Raw genomic sequence first — 17,247 nt, 5'->3', positions numbered from 1 at the left:
CCCTCTGTATGACTATTGCCAAATTGTGCATCATACTTATAGGACAAGAACAAATGAAAAAAAAAATGTTGTACTTACCAAAATTTAAAACCACGCAGGGACAATTGTCGATTTCTTACTTAGGACCAAAACTTTGGAACACATTGCCACGAGAAATGCGTGAACAAAGCAAAAGGCCTACATTTCGTAAATGCTTTGCAGATTTCCTACTCTAGTAGATACTATACAGTATCAAGTATTATTAGTTTTCTATGCTAGAAAATGAATGATGTAAATTGTATAAATATTCACAGTCATTTCAACTAAACCATGTAATAATGTTTCTTTTGTATTTAGCTTTTGGTATAAATATCAAGGTGACCAATTAATATCGACTAGCACTTGTGCTAACTTTTGGTTTCCTTGTTAACAACAACTTTGTAGAATCATGCCACATGTATCATATTTAACTCTCAAATATCATCATTTAATCATGTTATTGTAAAGGAGTAACAGGTAAGTATATTTATTTCACATATGTATGTAGATACAATTGTGTTCTGATTCCTATATGTACATGTTCAAAATGTTGTTTCTAATAAAACTTCAAACTTCAAACTTCAAACTTCAAACTTCAAAGGGGTAGAAAGTACAGTACCCGACCACCATCGTGGATATCACATCATTCCTTGGTGCTATGTTGGCTTTGTGGAAGGAGATGGCAGAGGTCATTTTACTAAATTCTGATGAAGCCGCACTTCATTTTGTCTTGTTTGGTGTATACAAGATATGTATATGTATATTATGTGTATATGTATAAATTATTATATATATGTATCTGTATATGTACATATGTATATTATGTATATAGTACATATATGTATATGTATATATGTATATTATGTGTATATGTATATGCATATGTATATGTAAATGTACATAGTATGTATATGTATATATATATATATATATATATATATATATATATAGTAAACGAATCAGTAGAAAAAGAACGCCGTAAAAAATAATAATAAATCCTAGATCTTGAAGATCTTAAAAACGGAGCATAGCTCTCAAATACTGAAAGGCAAGGTCACACTCTTCATCAGTGCCCATGGTGTGACAAAAGATCTTAATCAAACCCGTTTCTGAAACAGACATGAAAACACGTCTGATCATGGGCAGACGGATTTTGAAACTCACCTTTCAAAGAAGTCACTGCGCTAAACAGATGGAGGTAGCGCACAGTGTCCATAGTGACGCATCCAATGACGCGTAGTCATGACTGCAAGATGACATGGCAAATCTCCGGCTCCAAAACAGTGAATCTGAAAAGGGCCTCATCGCCAACAGTCGGAAGAGTAGCAGAAAATGTACACAGTACAGAAACGTAATAAGAAAATTGGTCTGCTCGGCATCTTGATGATAATAAGTAAACGAATCAGTAGAAAAAGAACGCCGTAAAAAATAATAATAAATCCTAGATCTTGAAGATCTTAAAAACGGAGCATAGCTCTCAAATACTGAAAGGCAAGGTCACACTCTTCATCAGTGCCCATGGTGTGACAAAAGATCTTAATCAAACCCGTTTCTGAAACAGACATGAAAACACGTCTGATCATGGGCAGACGGATTTTGAAACTCACCTTTCAAAGAAGTCACTGCGCTAAACAGATGGAGGTAGCGCACAGTGTCCATAGTGACGCATCCAATGACGCGTAGTCATGACTGCAAGATGACATGGCAAATCTCCGGCTCCAAAACAGTGAATCTGAAAAGGGCCTCATCGCCAACAGTCGGAAGAGTAGCAGAAAATGTACACAGTACAGAAACGTAATAAGAAAATTGGTCTGCTCGGCATCTTGATGATAATAAGTAAACGAATCAGTAGAAAAAGAACGCCGTAAAAAATAATAATAAATCCTAGATCTTGAAGATCTTAAAAACGGAGCATAGCTCTCAAATACTGAAAGGCAAGGTCACACTCTTCATCAGTGCCCATGGTGTGACAAAAGATCTTAATCAAACCCGTTTCTGAAACAGACATGAAAACACGTCTGATCATGGGCAGACGGATTTTGAAACTCACCTTTCAAAGAAGTCACCGCGCTAAACAGATGGAGGTAGCGCACAGTGTCCATAGTGACGCATCCAATGACGCGTAGTCATGACTGCAAGATGACATGGCAAATCTCCGGCTCCAAAACAGTGAATCTGAAAAGGGCCTCATCGCCAACAGTCGGAAGAGTAGCAGAAAATGTACACAGTGCAGAAACGTAATAAGAAAATTGGTCTGCTCGGCATCTTGATGATATAAGTTAACGAATCAGTAGAAGAAGAACGCCGTATAAAAAAAAAAATAATAAATCCTAGATCTTGAAGATCTTAAAAACGGAGCATAGCTCTCAAATACTGAAAGGCAAGGTATATATAATACTGAAAGGCAAGGTATATATATATAATTGAGCCGTGACTCGAGAAAAGGGCCCGTAGGGCATAGAATACCGAAATTAGATTTTTTTACCGTCATATTGTAGAATGAATTCTGACGTATTTAGATATGCAAAAAGTTTTCTGAAATCCTATTCTTAAGTGCCCCAAATATGAAATTCAAAAAAAAAAAGTATTGTTTGTCCAAATTTTGTCATTTTTTGACGCGTTTATGCATGCGCGCGCGTAAGTCGTGGACGGGGAACAGTGTGCCCCTTTAACAACTCGCAGTCCCAAAGTTTTGGTCCGCTGATCACCACAGTTGGTGTCTTCCCTAACTTGTTATGGGATAGGATGATATACATTCTATGAAATCATCGTTGCCATGACAGCTAGAGGAAAGGAGTTGTATTTCAAATTCTGAACGAATTTGGGCTTTCATTATAAAACATGCATTAGATAAACATGTCGTGGGTTATAGCAAGAGAATGTATCCGATGTAGAAGTTTATTTGTGTATCTGTATGTGTACTTATGTGTGTATTTGCGTGTATGTACATTGTATGTTTATGTGTCTGTCTGTCTGTGTTTATTTGAGTGTATGTGAGCCTATCGAGGTAGGAATAGGATAAAGGGCCATGCTGTTTGTCATGCAGACAACAGTCATGTATAGATAATGTTTGTTTGTGTTGCATTGTACTATTTAGGTCATCATTGTGCCCCCTCCCCCCATGTGAAAAGTGGATGTGTATAATAATGTATGTGCGTACTTCTGTGTGCTCTTGGTGTATGTGCATTGTATGTTTATGTGTCTGTCTCCCTGTGTTTGAGTGTATATGTGTGGTGAGGTAAGAAGATGATAAGGGACTGTGTTGATTGCTTGCCCTGCATGTCAAATGTATACACATGTAAATGATAAATAATATTTGCATACGTTGGACTGTAAAAGCCATTATTGTGTTCCTCTGCATGTTAAAAGGTATATTACCAAGTTGTATATCCTAAAAACTTGCATGCATGAGTGTTTAGCTGCAGTGTGATTTCAGATGCTACGAACAGGGACATGGTTTGAAATGAATGCAGCCATGTTTGTACAGGTCCTCCGGCATTTGAACATACATGTGAGAAACACACACACGCATGCACCCATGTGAACAAAGACGTACACTGCATCCACCCTGCATACAAAACTGCAATACACCACACATATTCGCAAAATAGTTCTAATTCAGTATATCAAAATTAAAATAAAAAAAAAATACCTAGAGAATTGTAGGCACATGTGTCATGTGGAATTTGTTGGAGTAAAGACCTATTGCACTTGCAACATTTTACTATCTTCCCATTCAACTTATTGGATATCAACTCCATCAAAAATGATACTTATACTGCTGAACCTTTTTTTTTTCTCAATGCAGCAGCAGTTCCCGGGATCGCGCCATCACTCGGCTTATACGCGTAGAGTCGGCGAGAAAAGAATCGATAAAAAGGGTCCAGAAGTAGACTAGGGCAGATGACATCTTGGTCTGACGAAAGGTCTGATGTGCTGGAAGATATTCATAGCGCCATCTGTCGATTATTTTTTTTCCAGTATATATCAGCCTGGCTGGGTAAATGCTTGTTTGGAGGAACCACTCCAGCTGTCTTGAGTAAACTGAGTCTTTCTTTTTAATTTCGTTATCCCGGAGGTGTCCTCTCACACCAACAATTCGGGGCTGACCATGGTAGGAGTAAAAACATGAAAACTTTCTGATCCCTGATAGCTTCCTGTGAACGGGACACTTATGACAGTTTCCAGTCGAACGATTGCCAACCCTGCCGGAATCGTGAAGGAAGATGACTTGTCCAACACTGTTGAAACTGTTTAAAGCTTCTCAAAGCTCCTCCTTAACCCTAAAGGGGCCGGGCTTTTTTGGCTATGCTCAGACCGGGGGGGGGGGGGGGGGGGGGGGGTGGGGATGGATTCCGGCCGCCCCGAGATCTCGGCATCGGTGGTGCGATCGCGATGAAATTATTTGCTCAAGATGATATATTATCCTAATTAAAAACATTGAGAGTCTAATTTTTGATCTGTAAATCTGTTTTAGCATATTCAACAATTGTACATCCCAAAAACTTCCAAAACTCATTTCAATTCTTATGTATTCTATTGTTTTCAGAATTTGTTATCTATTTCTTTGTTTTTCAACTTTTTTTCTTTCTTTTTCATTGGAAATTGTCACTGACCACTTTGCTACCATAATTAGCACAAAATTAATTAGTGAAAGTGATTAATTGTAAAAATAATCAGGTTTTCATGACTTTCATGACAGACCACTGTTTTCCACAGGAAATGTACACAAAATCACAAAATTGTGCTCGTTTTGGGGCGACATTCCGTTACAGAAATAGGCGTGGCTTCGCAGAAGAATGCGCGGACGTTGCAAATTTGGTCTCAAAAGTTGCGCGAGACTTTAATACGAAGAAAGTCAAGAAGCCTCGCGACGAGGCCTTCTTGCGTTACAGAATTATAGCTCGAAACGTCGGCCCTTTTAGGGTTAAAGCTCCTCTTTCCTGCGATCAGCGTGGTACCGAAAGCTATATTGAATGGTAAACCCATCGCAAACCGAAAACAGGTCTGGAACCGAGCCATGGAACAGAATGAAGTACAGTATCGAGGTACAGCTGTGTACATTATGCATATGTATGGCGAGCATATTTTACCGGCAGCATAATGATCGTTGATCGTACACTAGTAATAAACGATCAACGATCATTAACTGTTGATATCATCATCTTAAATATCGTGCTCTTTGTACACGACTGAATGGTGAATCTACAATTAGATACTATTCTTTTAATTATAGTGTCATGGCCCACGTTCAGTGTAGCGCTAGATACGTTCTTCTGACTGCAATGTACATAATAGAACGGTCAAGGTCCAATCTTTTCGTCCAAGTCTGTTACACTATATAATGAAGTCATAGTATACCTTCCATCATATCGTGCACAGTGCGTAGCCTACACTGCCTTTTTTTGGCGCTGCTACCGCTCTTTGATGTATTTACCAATCTCGAACAGCCCTACTCTGTCAGAGGTTTCAAGCATGGTATGTCAATTGCACGTAGGCCCTATTTGCTGTCATAATATGAATTATGATTGCTTTTTATCGTTTCGCCTTTTCTTTTTCTCTTAAATGTTAATAATTCTATAGAAATGGGTTTAATGTTTGCCTTGACAACAATGGGCACTTCACGTAAGACCCCACTGTTTGCTATATGACTCTGTCCAAAAGTACGTTTTACAGCGTGTGTGTATACTTCGTGTGACTGCATTGTTCATGCTGGTGTGTTTGTATGAAAATCATGTTTTATAAGAATTATGTTTGGTTGCTGAACTCATTGTTATTTTGAGCACAGCATTCAAGACACAGACACAGCTGCCGACTCAATGCTGTCTGGAATTTTTTCCACACCCATGATTTGTCTTAGAAACCCGCAGTGCTAAAAAAAAACATGATTTCTTTCACAAGGTGTGTACTGCAGATATCACCAATGCACTCGGACAATCCTACACTTATGTCCAACATGACAACCACCTTATTATGGCTTCAGCTGATGTAGGTTTATAAGAAATCCTTTAAAGGGAACTCAAACCCAAAGATCAATGTGGATTTAATAAAAGCAACAACATTCGTAGAACACATCAGTGAAAGTTTGAGGAAAATCAGACAATCGATGCAAAAGTTATGAATTTTTAAAGTTTTGGTGTTCGAACCGCTGGATGAGGAGACTACTAGAGGTTATGAGTGGACAACAATATAAAGAAAAATATAAAGAAAATTCCACAAATATTATCTTTTCTAGCATTATGAAAGAGCACTTGACTAACCGCTTTCAGAAAGCAGGTGGAATAATTGCTACCCTTAACATAATATTATGTCAATATCAAGTTGATATATGTAATTTTCATGAACAATTAATTTTTGTGGAATTTCCTTTATATTTTCTTTACATTGCTGTCCACTCATACGGCATAACCTCTTGTAGTCTCCTCATCCAGCGGTCCCAACACCAAAGCTTTAAAAATTCGTAACTTTTGCATCGATTGTCCGATTTTCCTCAAACTTTCACTGATGTGTTCTACTAATGATGCTGCTTTCACTCAATCCACATCGATCTTTGGGTTTGGGTTCCCTTTAACTGTACAGTGCGTTTCAACAAATGGTCCCTAGACATGACCACCTGTTAAATAACCTGGTCACTCGGACAAAGGCCATTCCACACACTCCAATTTGCCCTGTTCCTATTCGAAACATAGCTCGCAGCGACACACCATGTCTTCTCATCCAAAATCTCATCCGTTTCATTGTAACATTCAATGTTCATTCACGATAACACTCAAAACTAATAGAAGTCAATTAAAACCTGTCATTGTTATCTTTAAAGTTAAAGGGATCGTACAGTTTTGGTTGAGACCTAATTTCAGGTTTCTAACATTTTTTGGTGAGATAATGAGAAACCTCTTATAAAATATGAAAGAGGAATTCAACATTTATTTGATGAAAATTGGTTTTGAAATAGCTGAGATATCCAAAAAAGAGCAATTCTAATAAAGTGTGGGATCGACACCTTATTACGATTGCTTTGTTTTACTTGGTTTTGGATGTTTCAGTCATTCCAAACCCGATTTTCATCAAATAAACTTTGGAATCCTCTTAAAATGGTATGCTCTGTACTATATCATAAGTGTTTTCTTGGTATCTGGCAAAAAGTTAAAAGCCCAATTCTCACCTCCACCAAAACTGTACCATCCCTTTAATCTGTGCAGTCATTCACGGCATTATTTTTGTCAATACAATTAGGTACCAATTGGAAAAAGAAGAGATACCAATTCCTCATCACAACCAACATTGTACGCTCCATAATTGACAACCAGGAAACAGTACAACGCTCTAAAGTTGGAGTACTTTTTTTCATACTCACTGACTATCACCAAAATACGAATCGCGAATTTGTAACCATCGTTGATGTACCCAGTAGCTCCTAGCCTAAAACAAAAGAAGATGTTTTTCGTGGTACTTCAAAAACTAGAGTCAACTGTAATTACCACAGCAAACGCCTTCTCATGCGCCAAATCTAACCTGCTGGAAAGAACACAGTGTCCCACAGTATGAGACACTATGTGAAACACAGTGTAAACACATAGTGAACACACTGTGGGACACTGTGTTCTTTCAAGCAGGGCTTGACTAATGCGCAAACTCACAATGATTACCAACATATGTTTCATGGGGTGCTGTTCGTTATTCCGAAGGTTCGTTATTCCGAAGGTTCGTTATTCCGAAGGTTCGCTATTCCGAAGGTTCGTTAATCCGAAACACACAAATTCCCTATACCTAGTGGTTCGTTAATCCGAAAATGAAAAAGGGTCCGTTAATCCGAACATTTGTGGCGTTATTCCGAAGGTTCGTTATTCCGAAGATTTGTTGATCCGAAAATGAAATTCGGAATAACGAACCTTCGAAATAACGAATCTTCGGACTGAAGAGCCTTCGGAATAACGAACCTTCGGAATAACGAGCTGTAACCGTTTCATGAAACAGCACCTCATATAGGCCTACATAGTCGTGTAGTACGATAACCTGGTAGCTATATTGCTCCAAGATTGAAACTATGGTGTCAAAAAGGGACTACAGGCCATATAAATTGCATAGTATGGTATATGATCGCAGTTGTGAGTTGGCACATCTTTTTTTACTATATAAATGCGTGTAGGACATATAGGCATTGCAACGTTTCTTTCAGCTGACGTCATTGCTGATGTTAATGACACCAGCAATGACAGATTTTAATGACAGATTTTTTTTTTTTTTTTTTTTTTTTTTTGGGGGGGGGGTTGTGTAGCTTTCCGGATGCGGAAAATGAAACTGTTGGAATTATTCATTCAAAGAAAAATATTGAATTTGTCGCTTGAAGATACAATGTATATTCACCTCAACCGCAGTCATACTCACTCGAAATGCATTACCATTTTTTCATAATACCCTAGTAACCAATGACCATATTCACTCATACCCTACCCGTCGTTCCCATGATTTTCACTTAAGTAATCCGAAGCTTTTACTTGCTCAAAAGTCGATTAGACATCAAGGTCCGGATACATGGAACACTCTTCCTGAGGAGTTGAAACAGTGTGCCTCCTTGTTTTCATTTAAAGCAAACTTAAAGAAGTACATTTTATTACAGTATATTTCAAATATGAACTAAAACAAATAAATTATATACACCTGTAACTAATGTTGGTCTCCTGATAGCAACAGCGCATATCGTCCCCTCTTTCAGTAAACCAATTTCACTATTCTAAATTCCAGCCTATCTGCTATTGTGCACCCTCAAGCACCTGCACACACATTCACCACCACCACCATCACACACCAGAGTTTATTTTCCCCTGCTACCTTCGCAGCAGAATTTATATTGTTACGAATTTAGTACGTCCTTATCTTTTCCTCGGGCCGGCCATCTTTTCAAGCAATGCTTATAATGGCGGCCCTCTGCATAATCGTTTCTTAACTATAAATGTTATTCTTATCACTGCTGCATAGACATGCATACTGTATATTAATTTTCTTTCATATCGTTGTTTATGCAAGTCAAAAGACTGTGTTAAATTTACTTTACATATGTCCTACATGTTCATGATTATGTACTTAGTATGTATCGTGGTTTATGCAAGTCAAATGACTTTGCGTTGAATTTACTTTGTATATTTCCTGCATTTTCATGATTATGTAACTTATGTATACTGATTTGCAGAAAATAAAGTATCTATCAAACAAACCAACATACACAACATCGACATAATTGGTTGTCCTTTAAAAGCGAATATAGGCCTACACCCAAAGTCTAAGCTGAAAGCAGTATAATGTATGTTAGGCATAGATTAAATGCAATTAGCCAAATAGAGGAACGACATAAATTTCATTGCAATCCGAAAGTGGCAAAATCATAGTATCAATGGCGTATAAGTTCGCATTACTCGTCTAGCCCCCCCCCCCCCCAGCCGTCACAAGTGATATCGAAAGAAGGTAATGACGCAGTTTGTTTTATAATCACGACATAAAGTCACACAAAGCCAACCGTTCGTTCTCAAACTATGTAATAGCAATCAAAGCATACTTCCTAAAAACATTGAGAGAGCTTTTATTTATACCGCAAAACCTCTGTTGGTGCAGAAACTTTAAGGAAAACGAGAGTCAATATCTAATATAGTGCATGTGCATTCAGTGAAAACAGCAATATTAGTGGAACAAAATCTGATCAGTGAAAGTTTGAGGAAAGTCGGAGAATCGATTCAAAAGTTTTTTTTTTATTTCGATTCCGTCATCGCTGCATAAAGGGACTATTAGACCTACACTTCATGACAACATTGTGGACAATATAAAGGAAATCAAAGGTAATTCAACATAATTTCACCTTTCTAGCATAGTGAAAGAGCACTTGACTGATATCTTTCAACAAAAAAAAAAACAAAAAAAAAACGGGTGGATTTGATATCTTTCAACAAAAAAACAAAAAAAAAAACGGTTGGATTTTGTTATCCTTAACATGGTCCGTAACAAGTCGACGAAATTTTGTGGACTTCTTTTTATGTTTTTCTTACATTTTGTTGTTGTTGTTGTTATCCATAATGAAAACATGAGGTTTCCTTATTCAGAAATATAAAAATGCATAACTTTTTCCGATTTCCGTATTTTTCAACTAATATAGCTGCTTTCACTCAGTCCGTATTGATATTTGGGCTTCTAGTTCCTTTCAATCATACGATCTGCAAACCTTTCAATACACAATCACAGAACATTGGAGTCACTTCCCCAATAGTACAACAAAAATGCCACTCTTTAACAATTTTTTATTCAAGTCTACACACAAGGTTAGTGATAAACTTCATCTGTATTCATTTTCCGTTGTGTTTTACTTTACCAGTGCGCACTATTCGGATTTGTGTTTTAATTATATGCAGTAACCCCTAATTATATATTCTTACATTTTTTTTTACTGTCTTCTGCCATACACAGCACTCAGAAATCGTATTGTGATAACTTTTATTTTTCTAATGATAATGTTCACGATAATCCTTATGAAAATGCATAATTTCATCATTGTTTGAACGTGAAATTGTTAGAATATTTGTTGCTGAAGCAGTGAATGAATGAATGAATGAATGAGCAGATGATTTTGACAAGGCAACTGGCTTCCGAGTTATAATTGGACTTCTCTCGGTAACGAATTTTTATTTCTGTGATTCTTTTACAGGTTATGGCTGTCTTTCTCAGACTGATTCCCTTTCTCGCCTGCACCGCCCTCTATTTTGTAGTATGGCCCAAGCCATCTCTCTTGGGTGTCGTCTGCAAATGCCTCCCCATCATCTGTCTTTGTGGCTTCGTCCTCAGCGAAATCCGTCTGCGCTACCAGCGTGGCCCTCCCGTCGCTCCTCGTTATCACATGGCCGTTCTGATTGGCTTGATTCTGTCGTGCGTCGGCGACGGCTTCCTAGTATTCATCAACCAGTACTTTATTCAAGGCCTGGCCTGCTTCGCCCTGGCGCATGTGATGTACACGTTCGCATTTGGCGCCACCCCGCTAAAAGTTTCGCTGCTCCTCCCATGCGCATTCCTCGCTGGTACGGGATACGTGAATTTCGTGCATGAGGGAGCCATGGCCCAAGATCTGGCGCATTTTGCCGCCTTGTACACCGTACTGATCACCGTGATGGGCTGGCGCGCCCTAGCACGGTTGCAATTCTTCGACAATCTCTGGACGTGGGCCAAAATGGCCGCCTTCTTCGGGGCGCTGCTCTTCGCTGTCTCTGACCTCGTCTTGGCCGCCAACAAGTTCTACGCGCCCTTGCCTGTCGCACAGCCTATCATAATGTCCACGTACTACACAGCACAACTTGGCATTGCTCTCTCAGTCGCTAGCTCCGGCAATGAGAAGAAAGTGTTATGACACTGCCTTCAGTAAGTCTTTAGTCCGAAGTTAGTGTTTCGAGCTACCAACAGGGCATTGTCATGGACTGGGATACAGTGCAGTTTAATCCACCAAACATGATCAAAGATTTCCAAAAGCCTGTTTAGGGTTTTAGTCAATTCAAGTCAGTTTGTGATACCCTCACACCCCCATATTGTAACACGAAAAGGCTGGACCACGCCAATAAAAACATTTCCTATTATCTATACATGGGAGAGCGCGGGGTCCTCAATATTGCATGTTTCCTTTAATAACTTGGAAACGAGGGCCACATTATATATTAAATATGTTAACTCGTACTGGAAAAAGCTGCAGACTAACTCATCAGGAGGGTATACGTCGATGGATTTTCCATTTTCCTCCAAAATGATATAAGGCCCTGGTCTCACATATTAAAACGATAACCGGTTGCCCACCATTTGAAATCAGTGGTCGGCAGTTGGTTGTCATAGGCATGACAGGTCGTAAAAAGGTCTTTGGGAAGTTGGAGAGTGTTAGTTAGCGGTCAGCAACCGGTCGGCGGCTGGTTTTGGTCGGCTGGAGGATTTTGATGCTGCATCGAAAACCCGTTGGTTGGCAAAAGGTCTCTTGGTCTTTGATTAATTGTGAAAAGGTCGGCAAACGGTCACCGACTTGTTCCAACCTCTTTAGGACTGGTCTTCAGTAATTTGTGGTCCTTGGCATGAAGGTTTTTGGTTGGCAGCCAGTTGCCGACCAATTGCCGGCCAATCAAAGACTGGATGCCGACCGTCTACCAAGTTGTCGCCGACCAGATTATATGTATAACAATAACTACTAAAAACTTTTTTCGAGAGAACTGTAGAGTGTCTACGTCCAAATGCCGCGTCCACGTGCCAGGTACTAGCGAGCTTTAGAGCTGTGACGCTAGCGTTATTCAAAGACGACGCTAACTGGGCAAAAAATGGTGTTCTGCACATGTACGGCGAGACACTTGTTTCCATTGTCTAACCCGGGAGGCTGCGTCGTCTTTAAATAGCGTTCGTGTCGCAAATCTATGAAGTTCGCTACTGTATAGAGTCCACATTCATTCATGTACCATTTCCTGACCACGTAAAGCAATCCCTATAAAGCGAGCAACATACCTTTTCTTCCTCCTGAACAAACAATAATCTGTCATCTGGACTTATCTGGGCAGAACCAGGTTGACTCCTAGCTCATTGACATCTAGTAGAAATCCTGAGCAGTTATACGCATTTGTAGTCTTGGAGCAATTTTTGACGAGCTCGAAACAAAAATCAGCAACTAATCGGCGCCCAATATCTAGGGTCTTCATAAAGTCACGGATCAGTTGCCGACCAATTGCAAACCTTTCTGCCAGTAGTTGTCTATTCATCATCAGGGGATTTTTTTTTTTCTCGCACAACGTTCGCAAAGCGCTCTTCTACCGCTTGCAAACCATCGTCGAATTCATTGCAAGCGGTGAGAAACCGGCGGGCAACCGTTCGGCATCCGCTCGGTGATCAAAAATTGGGGGATTTGGTCGCTGACTGCTTGTCAATGGTGGCCAGAAATCGAAATTTTGTCGAAATAAATTCGTCGAAATTACACTTTCTTTATTACGTGTACATCATACCTAATTGCATGGTGTAAAATAATTTCAATGATTGCATTACATCGTATGGAGCAAGGCAAGGTCGGACCATGCTATTTCCTTTAAATGTTGGAGTTGTTTTTGTATGTTTGTTTGTTTGTTTTTACTGCACTACGTTCAACGCGAGCAATGAGCAATCAATACTTTTCTAAATTTTAGCTTCCATATTTTCAGGTCAAGCAGAGGTTATCTATGACAAAATCATTCTAGAAATCTTATCTGTATACTTTATATCTATTCGGCCATTGTCTTATCTCATGAAGTGAACAAACTATCGGTGTTCACGCGAACTTTATGGTGTTCTTTGGCCCCACTTTATTAACTTGATTATTTGGGTTTCATTCCCTCTCTAGACAATTTATGTGTGTATGTATATGATATGTATGCATATATATATATATATATATATATAGATAATGTGTGTGTTATATTTTTTACAAATTGTTTACAATATGATTAATAAAATGTTAAGAAAATAATGATGATAATAATAATATGAACATTGTTTTGCCAAAAAAGTATGAAAAATGTACACATTGCATCTGTATTACCTTTCGTTGGATGCAAATAAAGCACAACTGAATTGCACATGATTGATTGATTGATTGATTGATTGATTGATTGATTGATTGATTGATTGGTCGACCGACTGATCGATCGATCGATTGATTGATTGATTGATTGATTGATTGATTGATTGATTGATAATTCATTATAACAAGGTGTCAAGTGACTATAGAATATTTAACCTTGTGAGTTAGTGTGTATGTGATGTTATGTGTGTGTCTCATTTCTGCCTATATGGATGTCTTCCTTCTCCGGAGCTCTTTGTTGCCTTCATCTCATAGTTACTATAAAACGTAAAACAAGCATAATAGTTAATTTAGGCATCTATGCTTGGCATGATTTTATTACATTTTTTTTCTCTCCTCTGCCATTGTCTGCATGTGAATTCTTCTCACTGTGTTTCCTTGAGTGTTTCAGTGTGTATTCGTTATTTCTCTTTTTATGATTATGCGTTTAAAGGGATGATACAGTTTAGTTTGAGATGGAGCTGGGGGGGGGGGGGCATTTCATGAAGTATTTTGTCCGACAAATTTGTCGGACAAATTTGCTCTCAGCCAGTCAGATGCAAGGATTTTAGTAGCTTGTAACAGTTTGTCAGAAAAATATCAGACCAGAAGCGTTTCATGAAATACCCCCAGGTTTCCGTCTTTTATGATGATTTTTTCTTAACAAATTTGATTTGTTGAGGGAGACAAACTTAAGAAACTCACACCTGAACCATCACCCCTATGAATAATATTCTTCTTTCATTAATGAGAAACCTCTTATGAAATATGGAAGAGCATATAATTCTAAGAGGAATTCAAGCGTAAATAATGAAAATTGGTTTTGAAATCGCTGAGATATCCAAAAGAAAGCAATCTTATAAGTGGGATCCACCTTATGGAGATCGCTTTTTTTACACTTTGTTTTTGAACATCTCACCCATTTTGAAACCAATTTCCTTAAAAAAAAAACCAAAACTTTGAATTCCTCTTGAGATTGTATGTTTGTTAACATTTCACAAGGTGGTATCCAGTATCTTGCAAAAAGTTAGAGCTGAATCCTCACCTTCACCAGCACTATACCATCCCTTTAGACCGTCAGCTGAATAGTATAAATTTATCTGAACAGCACAACAAGAGGTATTTGATTTAGCGTGTAGCGGACATTTCAGATTGATCTCCAATGTGACATCAAATGGTAATAGTATACTAAACAAACTGTACATTATAAAGTAATAGAAAGACGATGAAGTTACCAAGCAAAAATCAAAACAAACCTCCACCCGTATAAGGATAACAAAGTGAAAATTTATTTCAGAAGATCTTTGTTACAATGCTTAGCCTCTTATCTTTCTTAGTATGCGTTATGCAAATTCATTTTCATTGTTCAAAAACAAGTACACTGTATGCAAAAACAAACAACACACAAAAAACTCCAAACAACTAATGGTTCTATCAACAAATATTTGCCAGGAGAGTATTTAGGACAGACATGAAAATCTTCTACGCGTTCGTACTACAATACATTTATCATGAAAAATAATTTAATTTTTAGGGATTTTTTCTTTATAGCCTTACCATCCTGTCCTCTACATGTTTTTTTTTTTTCATTTCAATGTGGAATATAAGCAAAATACACATTGCATTTCGATTGTATTGTAGCGACTTATCTGTATGACGAGAACGAGGTCAGAACATTGAGTGTAAGTAATGGCGGACATACTGAATGGCCGTGCCGGTAAAGCAATATCTACTTTGAGTAACATAGAGGGCGTAAGTTCAAGTACAATAACATGATAATTTCAGGGGGAACATATTATCTTGATTCGTCGATTGATGAACCCACGGACACACACAATAGAAACAAATTTATTCAGACGTACTCTCGATTTGTTATCGGGCATGTTGGAAGATTGCCCGTACGTAGAACTGGTCAAAACAGGTTTGCCAGCGTATATAAAGATACTTTACATGTCTATTAATACCACCGCCGTCGGGGCAGGAATAGAAGTTATCACAAACTTTCATAAATAAGGTGACTACATATTCTATCTTTAGATTCACATATTTGCTGTAGTATATCAATGCGTTTATTAAAAAAAAAAAAAATCTGATGCATCTATTCTTACATCCGACGTCTATCCCAACATAGTATCATTATACGAGTGAAAACTAAACCAACTCTTCACCATGCATTACATAATGAATGTAGGCCCATGTAGTTATATGTCTCACCTATACTGGCTCTGGTTAATAGTGAAGAGTTTGTTTGCAAAAACCGATAAGTCCATTTTTGAAGATTTTGAGTGACGGTCTCTGTCATTAAGTACAAAATAATACCTTTTAAAATATTGGTCATTACATATAAAGGTACATTTTCTTAGTTATGGTCAAAAGAAGCAAAATTTTTCTGATCATTCTCTCTATTTTTCTTGACCTTTAATCGCAAATATCTCCATTTGGCAAATATGGACTTATCGGTTTTTGCGAACAAATTCTTTAAGTGCACGGACTGAAATTATCACGGATTTCGCATGTGAATCAGTCATGACTGTAGTACAGGTAGAGAGCTAAATACAGTAGTACGCAAGGTAGTAAAATATTCGAAAGTGTAATGATGGGTTTAAATGTTAAATTCAAAAGTAATTAAAATCATTGATATAGATCTACATGCTGCAGCTTACGGTCACTGCATGCTCACTTTGCTCATCTATATCTATATATATCATTAAATCAAACGTTTTGATCAACATAGTATTATTATACCAGTGAAAACTAAAATAACTCTTCACCATGCATGTAAAGACTGTTAAGTAGGCCCCTAAAATTATGTCACACCTACACTCTGAACTGAAATCGTCACGGATTTTGCATGTGAATTAATCATGACTGAAGTGATGGTATAGAGAGCTAAACACAGTACAACTCAAAGTAATCGGAAAAAGATAAAAGTGTTATGATAGGCCTATAATTGTTGAAGTAATTAAAAGCATTAAATAGGCCTACATGCTGCAGCTTATAGTGATTTGCGCACTCACTTTTCGCAGTGCATCAACACAGCAGTCACGATTGCGCCGATAGCAATGGCAACAGAGCTTGCGGAAAGAGCACTCCCTCCGTTGCACAGATTCCCCGTGCAGCAGGAAGTACATGTTCTTAAGTTACCCGCACTAGCACATTCGCTATTGCACGGCAGTAAGGTACTCCAACAGCCGCGAGTTGCGGTGGTCACCGAGTCAGTCGCAGTATTAGTTATGATTGTCTTCTGTAATACGGGATGATGGAAAAGAGAAAGGAGAGGAGAGAATGAGAGAGATAAAAGGAGTGAGAATTAGACAGGTTGTAAATAAAATCGAGCAATAACGTCCAAACAAGAGAATTGAGCCTTTAATGTATCGATTAACCACTTTAAAAAGTTAACAAATAAAGATACGGATGTTTATTTTGCCCAGATGCTATAGTTGTCAAAGTAAGATCATGTAGATTGTGCAAGATGGCAAATCTCCAAGTGACAAACATATCTCATGTGAGGTGTCTACAGAAGATGCATGTCACAATGCAGTGCGCTCTCTTTGAGCAGGCTTGATTATGGAAATTTTCTGCTGGCAAAAATAATAGTAATGCTAAAAAGTTCAGTCTTGAGCGGATCATCTTATGCTTTTTAC

At 38.1% G+C, this 17,247-nt stretch overlaps 1 pseudogene; it reads left to right on the top strand.

Annotated features, from left to right (window-relative positions):
- The window catches only part of LOC139713564 (lysoplasmalogenase TMEM86A pseudogene), a 32,667-nt pseudogene extending 21,104 nt beyond the window's left edge, over positions 1-11,563 (top strand).
- The last annotated feature ends 5,684 nt before the right edge of the window (positions 11,564-17,247 follow it).

The sequence above is a fragment of the Diadema antillarum genome, unplaced genomic scaffold (genome assembly GCF_040938485.1).
Source record: "Diadema antillarum isolate AM-2024a unplaced genomic scaffold, OU_Dant_1.0 seq00002003_RagTag, whole genome shotgun sequence".
In the NCBI taxonomy this organism is placed as follows: Eukaryota; Metazoa; Echinodermata; class Echinoidea; order Diadematoida; family Diadematidae; genus Diadema; species Diadema antillarum.
This window is presented reverse-complemented; position numbering and strand designations above follow the sequence as displayed.